We start from the raw sequence: 11,288 nt of genomic DNA, 5'->3' as shown, positions 1-11,288 counted from the left end.
AGGTTCATTCTCTGAAGTAAATCCTAGATATTTCCTTACTAGACACTTTCCCAGGACTCAGAGGTGATTTGCCGTTTCATTATCACAGGGATTAATGTGATAATTTCTGTCTGGTAGATGGGGGGAGAGGAGAGATGAACCCTAGAAATTACTTACACAACTACCCCACCAAATCTTTATTTTCAGTTTCTCTTCCAAAAGCGAAAGCTTGCCCCAGAGCTGAAACATCAGATAGAAACGAGAGAAGATAAGGTGATATAGTCTGAACCTTACTTCATGTGCATCTCTACTGAAAAAACAATTAACTCCCACTGTTACCAGAGCAAGTCTCCTTTAAGGAGTAGCTTTCCAGTACTGCTAGGAAAGCGGCTGCAGAAAAACTGTCCTGCATAATTATAACAGAAAGCACTAGCTGTGTCCTCTTCTGTAGCAAGAATTTGCTGCTGGAAGCCCTCACTCACAATGTGTACACATACCAGCTCTAATCTGCTATTTTTTTCTTAAATGCACTGTGTTCTAAATAGATAAATCAAGCTGCTCGCAGTTCAGCAGATGTTTGCTCATTGCTTTCTAGGGATTCTTTACCATTTAAGCAAATATTTCCCAGAAACTGATCACTGATGCATTGCTCTCATTACTTCGGTGACTAAACTCACTGGATCTGGAGAAGCGTAGCAGCAGCTTTTCCATCACTAGGTTTTAGGCCTGGTTGAGACGGATCATCTAGACTGACAGAAGGAGAATATTTATGGTGTCCTTTTCAATTAAATCCTCAGTGTCTCTGATAAGATGGCCAGGGTTGCCAGAGGTATTTTTAATGATGTGAACAGCTGCTACCTAAGAAGCCTAATGATCAACTCGTGGCCATGAAATGGGTCTTGTATAAGTCACGATTGGGCCAGATTCAGAACAATAACCTCACAATTGAAAGTTCTTCAGGCTATTTCCATCACCCCTTCCCTGATTCGCCTTGTGCTGCCTCTGCTCCTGCTCCCCAGGGAGGATACAGGGTCGTTCAGCGCAAGCTGAATGATAAATGGCACTTGCTACCTCTATGCCTTTTCCCCTGGGAACATGGGAGCTTTTGCTCATGCTGCTGATGTTCTTGGGCCATCCAGGCCGCAATTCGCTTTCCTCCACAGTGTAGGAATTGCACATCTGTATGAAATGCAGCCGGGTCCCTTTGGTCCGGCTGTGGTGAATGTGCGACGGGGAGGTTCCTTGTTGTCCCGATGAACACTGAGTGGGCTGGTCTGTGTGTGCTGGCAGGGTGGAGCTGCTGGTGCAGCTGTGGGGAGTGTTTCCTATCAGTTGTTGATGTGATGCCATGGCCAGTCTCCAGTGTGGGAACATGCCATTTCCTGCCTTCCAGGGTTACTGCAAAGGACTTGTTGCAGGATCCCGTTCTGAAGTGGGACAGGCAACTCAGTAACGAGCCAAACTTAAATATATAAATATGGTGAAACACTGGCACTGTGCCTGCTGGCAGGCCAGAAAACTGTGCTATACGTCTCTGGCATAGCTTGAATGTGCCACATGAGCTCTTTCCAGATGCTGCAGTGTAAAATGTGCTCAGCAGTGACTCAAGAGAAAGCTATCCAACAGGTCTGTTCTCCATGGTCCTTTCCATCTCCCGACTCTCTGCTTGCCAGCCCCTGTGTCAACAGGGGAGGGACTGTGCCAGCAGCCCTGGGCTGTGTCTTATATTTGGCTGACTGCTTCATGAAACATCCCAATGGCTGGTGGAAATCCTGAAGCCCCCAGATGTGCCTAATCCCGCTGGGAAGTGAGATGCCCTGTGAGAGCAGTGGACTGAAACAAAGGGAGGTTGCCTGAATCACACACATGTGCACACACATGATTCTGTCATTCCCTTTTCTCTCTCAGATGAAGCTTTATTTCAAAGTTCGGGTCAGGCCCTAAATTTCATGATCTAATGCCTTGAGTCTCTTTTGTCTTCACAGGGCATGAGCTGCCACAGAAGGGCATTGATAAATTGCCCTGGGCAGTCATTAGTGTTACACATCCACATTATCCTCCTGCCAGTAGGCAGCAGGATCCCAGTGCCACATCCTTGCCTGCCCCAGGGGAGCCAGTGGCATGGTGCAGTGGCAACACATGTGCAGGGGCATGCTCTCCCTGTCTCATGCTGGCAGGACTGGTCCTCTGGCAGAATTGTGAATCTCCCCTGCTTCCTGGGACCCCAGGAGATAAGACACCTGTCTGGAACAGGAAGAAACTAGGAAAATGCTGGGCCCACTCCCTTCTTCCTCACTGGGAGCAGGGGTCCACCTAGCTCAGTGTCCAGTCTCTGCACGGACAGCATGGATGCAGCAGGAGGACTTGGCAAGCAGATAATGTCACTTGTGCATGGCTTTCATCCGGTCCCAGCAATTTGTGTCTCGGGAGTGCCTGAGTATCAAAGGATCAAAGTCATCATAGCAATTAGTCCTCCATGCATGTCTTTGCTATGAACTTCCCTGGTTGCCTTTTGAACCCATGAAGCCCCCCCCTGCTCCATGACAAGGAGCTCCCTGCTCTGCCATTAATGGATGATCTGCATTCCCTGTGTAGTCCAAAGTGCAATAGTGCCACATCCATCATCTGCAGAGAAGGACCCCAGCATCCAAAATGTTGCTACAGAGGAGACAGCAGCCTCCCTCCCAAGGCTCTCCCTCCTTAGCTGTTGCCACATAAAACAGGTTGCTATCGTGCACCTAGAGGAGAACATGCAGGCAGACTTTGGGTACAGAAAAGCTCTGTAACACAATTAAAATAGGACTATTGTGAGTAACAGTGAAATAACAGAAAGCGGGCCAGTTTGTGGGATGCATTTCTATTAAGAAATGGGAAGGCATCTTAGCCAGGGGAGATCTAAGAGACATCAAATCATATAGGGAGTGACTTGGCTCCTGCCTGGCCTGCTGGACTGATGGTCCCCTGAATGTATCTGCAGCACCTCCTCGGGGCATCCAACAGTCAGAAGGAGCATATCTTGTTGCCCTGCATATATATGTGTGTGTGTGTGCATATGTGTTTGGGATGAAGGAGGAGCAATGTTTTGGTCTGATGAGTTGCAGAGGGAGCCACATGCCGTGAATGTGGGCTCATGGGAGGCAGTTTGTTAGTGCCAGCAGAACACCTCAGGTTTGTTGTCTGGGAGGTGAATGAGATGAGCAAAACACTTGGTGCAATGTGTCATGAAGTCTGTTTCCCAAAGAAAAGGAAATAAAGGGAAAAAAAGGAAAGAATAACGAGAATAATGGTTGCAAGAAGCTGCCCTGGGCTGCTGAGTGCCCCTTTGATGCTGGTGTATCTTTTGCTGCTTCCAAACCATGCTGTAGCCAGGCTGCGCATCCCGGTGAAAAAAGGGATCTGCTTCCCAGAGGTGCTTGCTCTGCCATTCCAGCCCTGTTTTGTTTCCCTTTGTGCTTGCTGTGAGCCCACTGCCACTTGCTGCTTGTGCTGGGTGACAGATAGCACTAACAGCAGCAGCTTCTGCAGCAGTGGGACATGCTGAGAGCGGCGTTCTGGCACAGAGGATTCTGCAAGGCAGCAGGTGACAGAGGTACTGCATGTTGGAAGCCAGGGCCCTGTCTTACAATGGGGATGAGAGAAAACAAGCTGAGAAAAGGCATGCTACGGCCACAGGGGCTGTTTTGTGTAGGGACAGGGAGAGGACTTAAACACAGGAAGTTTAAGTCCCTTCCATCATGCTAATCCTGGGCCCTTCTTCAGATACCTGACCGTGCCACCTCATGTCCTTGGCCAAGCTGCCCAAACCCTCATGCCTCAGCCTCCTTGTCCATATCACTCTGTCCTCTGGCAGGCGTTGTGTGTGCAGGCACAGATTTAAGTGGCTCAGTGTCCTCCATTCATCCCTGTCTCTTGCTCTCCCGCTGCGGTGCTGACAACTCATATATTCCCGGCATTGCACTGTGGTTTCTCTCTGGCTTTGGGAGCCCATGTGCCAAATACTGCTGATCAGCCTGCTGACCAGCTGCATCTGGTGCATCCAAAGCCAGCCAGAAGCTGTGGAGCGTATGCTCCTCTGTGATGGCTGCCTGGTGCTGATCACAGAACATGGGTCAGGCTGGTGGTGCAGGGATCAGGCAGAGACCAGCTCTGTCACCCACATCCCACATCCAGTTCTATGCTCAGTGAGCAAGCTACCAGCCCCTGACACCAATGTGGGGATCAGCTCTGAAACTGAGGGGCTTATGCTGCTCTCTGTCCACCTGCAGCACAGCAAAGACTTTCTAAAATGGGAGCGTGTATCTAGACCCTCCTTAACAGTCTTCTGCTCTGTCCTGAACATGGTGTGGCCAACTGGGGAGTTGCTCTGGGAAGCATGAACTGGGTGTATCCATGTCATATTACAAATCCCAGGTTAAGCATAGACCTTCTTTGCCTTCTCTCTCTGCCTTTTGCCTCTGTGCTAATCTGAACTCCATAGCAAGCAGCAAAAGAAATTCCTGCACCTGGCCCAGAGTCCACAGTAATGGTACTGACATTTGGATGATCATACACTGGGGCAGAGCATGCTTGGGCAAAGGAGTGGCCTCCTAACTTGTTTTCCCAGCCTGAGCTGGTGGTAATTAAGCAACAGATGATGTGACTGGGATTTTGATCACCTATTAATGCTAATCAGGTAGGTCAGCCGAAACAGAGGGTGTGATATTTCAAAAGAGGCCCTTCAAGGGCCCCTTTCAGGAAAGGGGGTTTGGAGCTGGGGTTATACTGGGTGGTTTAGCATGAGGCTTGGATATGTGTAGTGGAGGAACAGGTTTCTAACCTGTGGAAGATTGTTGTTAGTTTCAGAAATGTCTCAGGGTCTTAAAGGAATGGCAGCAGGTAAGTAGATATTGGTATTTTGTTGCTTGTTTAGGCAGAAGTATTTCTGCTAGAAGTCAGAGGTGTTGCTTGCATCAATTTTCTGGTGTCTCTGAGGCCAGCTGTAACCCTGTGTATGTAGAGTCTAAATTCTTGGGGGTAGCCTGTTAAAGCAACTGGGGGGTTGGCACTTGTCCTGGCAGCTAGACAATCCCTTTCCTGTGAAAAGATCTTCAGGCAGAGAGCCTGCCTCTTGTGTGTGTTTGAGAGGGTTCTAGGAAGGACACCATGCTGCAGCTTATCCTGGGAACTCAGAGGCATGTGGATATGTCTAAATGTAGCAGCAGCCCTACCAGGGCTCTGAAGGATGTAAATTACTTCAGTAGCAGTTATGCCATCCCTGCTCATGTGTATGCTATGCCTTGTGTACATAGACACTTGGCATGCATCTGAAGGATCGCTTTTTTTAATGTATTGACTCCCTGGAGAATCATGCCTGGAGTTTAGGAGAGGAAAATTTGAGGAAATGGCATGTTCCTCCTCATACCTCAGAGCCCTGTACTCCTTAACCTGACAACCCACACGTTCACCAGATTTAGGTACTGTGGAAGAAGGCAGAGCAGCTGTGGTGTATTAATTAGTAACTTCCAAAGCTGTTGAAGCCTCTGGAGCTGGGTTATTACCTGTAAAGCCTTGGAATAGTTGCATGCCCTGTGGGTGCAAGGACACCAGCATTATCTGTTGCAAAGGAAAAAGCCTGCACAGATGCCCAGGTTGCTGTTTCTGCTGCTCTTGGAGCTGGTAAGGAGGAGGGAGATGTCTGGAGGCGATGGCTCCCACTGCTGCCTCAGGGTCCTGCAGGGACTTGCAGCCTTCTGGTGTGGTTGCAGTGAGATGTGGCTGCCCTGGGGTGAGCTCAACTGGAGCTGCTGAAGCCCTTCATTGCTTTCAAGGGCTCCAGTTGCTTCTATGCTCTTCAAATTGTTGTTGATTTGGTTTTTTAGCTTCTAGCACTGAAAAAAGTGCTGTCAATCCAGCTTGGAGGGTCACTTTCCATAGCCAACCATGACCGTAATGCATTAAAAGTGCAGTAGGAGCACTGATTTAAAAAAAAAAAAACCCAAACCTAAGTCTTTTATTCCAAATGTTCTTAGTTGTTAAACTTCTCATTGATCTCACAGAGCTGGGGTGACATCTGGAGATGGTTCCTTTTCCTCTTCTGCGTAACAAAGGAGTGTGCAAACTTCATCAAATGTAGGTGTACCAGCTACTCGTGTCAGTAATCCTGAGCAAGCCCTTTGAAGAAGGAGGATAAGTGATGTACATGATAAACTGGCCTGGAATTCGTAGTGTGTTTCTTTAAATATGTCAAATACAGGGATTTATCATAACTTTTATGTTAAGAGTACCAAGAGAAATGTCTGACAATCTACAAGGCCCTTATCAGTCAATGATATTTGGGAGCTTAAACCTCTTAAACTGTTGACGAGTTCTCATATTTTATCATACACTGCTATGGCAAAAAAAAACTTGGAGGGTTTGGAGCTCCTACATATGCTCTTTGATTTCATTTTTTGAAGCCACAATTACTTCTCTGGCCTGCACTTACCCGGTTTTCTGTGTGAAGTCCCAACCTAGCCCTGAAACGAGCTGGAACTCATTAAATCTGAGCAGGATGTTTGGTTCTGTAGATCTCATTTGAAAGTCAGTTGATGATTCTGATATATTATTACAAATTTACAGTTGTCCTTGGTCGATAATTATGTTCTAAGTCTGTCCTTCTAATTAATCTGAGTGCATACTTTAAACGGCTCTGCCATGGCTTTCTTTAAGTAAATTACTTTCAGGAATGACACATTTGTTACTAATCCCCCTCCTCCCCTTATAGCCAAATTCTGTAATTCTCTCCCAGACTGGTAATTCTTTCTTATGCAAGCAGACCTACTGACTTCACATTTATTCACCCCAGTTCAGACCACCACTTAAGCACATGGTTAATTGTAAACATGTGTTTAGGTCCCATTGACTTCCGTGAAGCTTAAGTGCTGTCTTGAATAGGCATTCTTTTCCAAATTGGAGCTGGAAAATTAAATTTGTCCCTCTGTATAAAAGATCAATTCAACTGTTATGCCTCCAAAAGAAAGCTGAAAGTTCTGTTGGATTAAGGCAGGATATACACTTAAAGTGTAATTACTGTTGCTGAATACCTTATCATGTAAACCATTATTCTGGAAGGAGCACACACATTCAGAGATGCTAAGGGATGTCTATTTTTGATACTATCTGTATATAGACACAAAATGCATCTCCGTGATTCCTGGAAGATGATGATTTTGACTTGCGTGATCAGTAAAAACCTTGAAGTGATGTATAGCCAGGACCATGCCAAGGAATTTACAGAAATTTAAAGTAATGACTAGCAGAAGCAATTATTAAGCAAAAGGATTGCGTGTTTTATTTGGGGTGGGTCACTGTTACATGTTCTCTATTTCTGCTGCAAGCCACCTTAATAGAAGCACTGGCCTGTCAATTTTCATTAAAAGAAGAACAGAAAGAGGACCATGTTCTGGCTGCCCGTGTGCATGGAATGGATCTGTTATGCCACAGATCCTGGTGAAGCAGCATGCTTTTACCTTTGTTTTGGCTCAGTTGAGGTCTGACACAGGAGGCAGAGGTGGGCAAACCTGAATGTGGGCAAGGTTGCTTCAAACCTGCCTTTGCATCCCTCCATCCGTGTGCATCTTATGCAAGACCAGTGGGCTGCAGGCAACATTGGAGACTAACGAGGTGGCAGGCAGGTGCAAGACCAGCATTTGTCCTATCAGCTTTTCAATCATGCTGATGTTAGGCCCAAACAGTGCAATACTCTCGTGCTTCTGGTTTAATTTAGCTTCATGCCAGCAGCTTGAGCAAATGGTGCTCACATGGAACAAACAATAGTGACCGTACCCATGCACATCTGCTACTCTGACTATTTGGGACCCCTAGGAGGTCAGTGTGGACTGGAAGGCTCTTAGTGGCTTTGCAGTGGCCAATATGTGCTAATTGGGAACGACTGCTCTTGCTGATATGCTGCTGTGTTTACAGTGCTGCAGGTACCAGCTTTATATCAATGTATAAAATGAGGATGAGAAACTTTAAGTAGGAAAACAGGCTCACTGGAAGCGATAAGCCTAAGGAATCGTACTTCTGGCACAGAGCAAGCAGGAAGGAAATCTTACCAAGTCTCTACAGTTCTTCAGAACCAGTAGAAGGGTTAACCTTTAAAAACATTTTCACCAATTGCTTGGCTTTCCCATGACATCAGTCTTCTCAGTTTCCATGTTCCTTTGAAGAGCAGCATTGCTAATAACTAACCTCATGTCTTTCATATAATCCTGAATTTTCCTTTGAGCCTTCAAGAAAAATTGCAATTTCCCCTGTGCTAAGCTTCACTTTGAATTTGGAGCCTGAAATTCTATATGTAAGACATTGCAAAGGAGTCCTGGGAGAGCAAAAAGATTTTCACTTCTCATGTTTTCAAAACACTTGGCATTAGTTGTATGACAGCATTATAATTCTTTACCAGTATTGCAGATCTAAGCATGCATGTGGTGCATATTGTGTGCACATTGTATGGGGTATACTTAACTATTCAGGTGTATTTTTAATGCACAAGCCAAATGCATGCATGTATGTAGGCTGTATGACAGATTCACATAGTTTGAAGGTGATGGAGAATATGATGTTTATACATGCATTGACCCTTTTCCAGCAGCAGCCTTTCTGTCATATTGTCACATTGTTAATGTATCCAGAGGTTTAAGAACACTTCCATGAACAGCTGCAAAATCTTGCCCCTCTACTCTGCTCTCGTGAGACCTCACCTGGAGTACTGTGCGCAGTTCTGGTGTCCTCAACATAAAAAGGACATGGAGCTGTTGAAACAAGTCCAGAGGAGGGCCACGAGGATGATCAGGGGACTGGAGCACCTCCTGTATGAAGACAGGCTGAGGAAGTTGGGGCTGTTCAGCCTGGAGAAGAGAAGGCTGTGTGGAGACCTCATAGCAGCCTTCCAGTATCTGAAGGGGGCCTATAAGGATGCTGGGGAGGGACTCTTCATTAGAGACTGTAGTGATAGGACAAGGGGTAACAGGTTCAAACTTAAACAGGGGAAGTTTAGATTGGGTATAAGGACAAAGTTCTTTACTGTGAGGGTGGTGGGGCACTGGAATGGGTTGCCCAGGGCGGTTGTGAATGCTTCATCCCTGGCGGTGTTCAAGGCCAGGTTGGACAGAGCCTTGGGGGAGATGGTTTAGTGTGAGGTGTCCCCGCCCATGGCAGGGGGCTTGGAACTTGATGATCTTGAGGTCCTTTCCAACCCTAACTACTCTATGATTCTATCTTGCTTCACCTTGTGGAACACCCCTTGGTAATAGAAGGGGAGGGTATGTCTTTGGAAGGACAACACACTCCTTATTTATGAGTAGGCTTGAATCCAGTGGTATTTCCACCTCAGCACAGCTCCCTTTTTATGGTGCCCAGTAGTAAATGCCAAGATGTAGATGATGCCTAGACTAGGGCATCCCCGTGTGCTCCCAATGTACCTGAAGAAGGGTCTAATCATGTAAACACCAGGTGTGGCCCTTCAAATAGGGACCTAAGGCCTGGCTTGTTGCAGCAGTGGCCTTGCTGGGATGCAAGGAGAGGTTAGCTGTTTCTGTAGGTTGGCCATGCTCTTCCTTTGCCAGTCCATTGGGATGCTCTGTTATGCACCCTGACATGGGAAAGGTGCCGAATAAATGTGGTCTTGGATTTCTGTTCCTGTTTTGTTTGTTTTTTCTTTTTTCCTAAATCCTAACAGTTTGTCTTTGTGTGAGTTTTTCTTTTGTGCCCTTTGATGATTCTGTTTAACTTGGAGCAAAAGAAAGAGTTGAATGAACTTCTGATGTTCCCCATTTCATGGCCTGCTGATAACTACATGATAACACTCTCCATTGGATTCTTCATTAAAAAAGAAAACCAGGAGGGGAAAAAATGAGCCTTTGTCAGCCTCGATAGCACTATTCACTGTTTTACCCACAAGTTACAGTGAGAACATCAGCTTCCTGCCCTTTCACTGAAGCTCATTGATCTTTCTCCACAGTAAACAGAGTGGCTGTAGCTTTTGTTTGACTTGTGCTCCCCATTTGTGCGGTGCATTTCAGGGATGAAAAGTGCTGTTGTGGCAGTGCTGCAGAGGGAGAAACTGGACAATGACAGTGGGACAATGAGTGGGAAATGTATGGGGGCTGTCAGAGGGACATACTGGGCAGTTGGGCCACCACCGTAAACGTGATGGCCTTTGGGGCAGGGGCTTAAAAAGACTGTGGCCAAACATCCTGGAGCTGAGTACGACTAGGATTTCAGGCTGGGCATTGCTCGTCTTTTCCTTTAAATCAGCCCTGTGCAGGGCAGAGGATGGATGGCAGGATGTGCTTGACCTAATGAGAAACAAAATCTCTCAATGGTGGCCAGGAGGTAGGAGAGATGTGACAACACATCTGAGCTCTCACGCTGGCTTTGTTGTTCATTCAGTTATCAGTTAACCGCAACAAAAATGTAGATCTCCAAACTGGGAGGTGTGCTGGAGGTGCAGGGCTAGCTATGTCTCTTCAGGAGCCCCTTAACTATTGAGGTCCCTCTTCTGCAAGAAGCTGAGTGGTAGATAAGGTACCAATCAGAGGGCAGGACTGAGGCTGAACTGGCAGAGCTTGTGCCAGGGTTCCATGCAACTGGGGTGGTGGGGTGAGAGCCCTGCAATGAAATAAGTCTTTCCCTGCAACTTCCCTTCTCTCCCTTGATTTTTTCCAAGTCACTGAAGTGAGCGATGCTTTGCAAAACAGAGCAGAGATCTGGGGTAAGGTGGTCCAAAAAGTGTGACTGCTGGCAGAAAGCAAATGTATGCTTTGATTTGGAGTAGCAAAAACCAGAGTTTTCTTGCCCTCTCCTGCCTTTCCAAGCTTCATTTAAACAAGAAACTTTTCTTTGTTGACTTTCATTACATGCAGGTATTTTTCTTGGCTATACCGTCCTAGAATTTGGTAAGTTTAAGTGAAAGAGAAATAATATAGCAAGTCTTAGGGAAATACTTCCTGTGAAACCCCAAAACCACTGAAATGGAGGTTTGTTGATATTTTTTTTTAATTATTTTTTTTTCTTCTGTTTTTTTGTTTCAGTAACAGAACTTGATTTCAGTGGGATTCTGCCTTTCTTAATTGCTACTTATCTATCTTGCAGTGATGTCTAGGAGGCTTGGTGATCAATCACAATTTTGCCAGGCACTTGGCAGCTACAGAACAAATCATGAGTTTTCCCCCAAAAGCCTACAGTTATGGCTCTTCACGTTAGGATTTCCCTGTTTGGTGTTTGTCTGCTACTAGCCAAGCAGGAATGCTCTGTAGCAGCTGAGATCCGAGTGTGGCTCATGCTACTTT

General features: G+C 46.3%; 1 long non-coding RNA gene across 1 annotated transcript in view; it reads left to right on the top strand.

Moving 5' to 3' along the window:
* Window positions 1-4,754: 4,754 nt before the first annotated feature.
* Window positions 4,755-11,288, top strand: part of LOC130607302 (uncharacterized) — a 122,562-nt gene continuing 116,028 nt past the window's right edge. Inside the window, exon 1 of the long non-coding RNA XR_008974210.1 lies at window positions 4,755-4,854. This is a non-coding gene — a long non-coding RNA (uncharacterized LOC130607302). The remainder of the gene's footprint in view (window positions 4,855-11,288) is intronic.

This window comes from Pezoporus wallicus, unplaced genomic scaffold (assembly GCF_028554395.1).
Source record: "Pezoporus wallicus isolate ANWC-B61680 ecotype Strahan unplaced genomic scaffold, APGP_CSIRO_Pwel_v1 contig_5485, whole genome shotgun sequence".
Lineage (NCBI taxonomy): Eukaryota > Metazoa > Chordata > Aves > Psittaciformes > Psittacidae > Pezoporus > Pezoporus wallicus.
The sequence above is the reverse complement of the archived record's forward strand: the minus strand, read 5'-3'. Positions and strand labels throughout refer to the sequence as shown.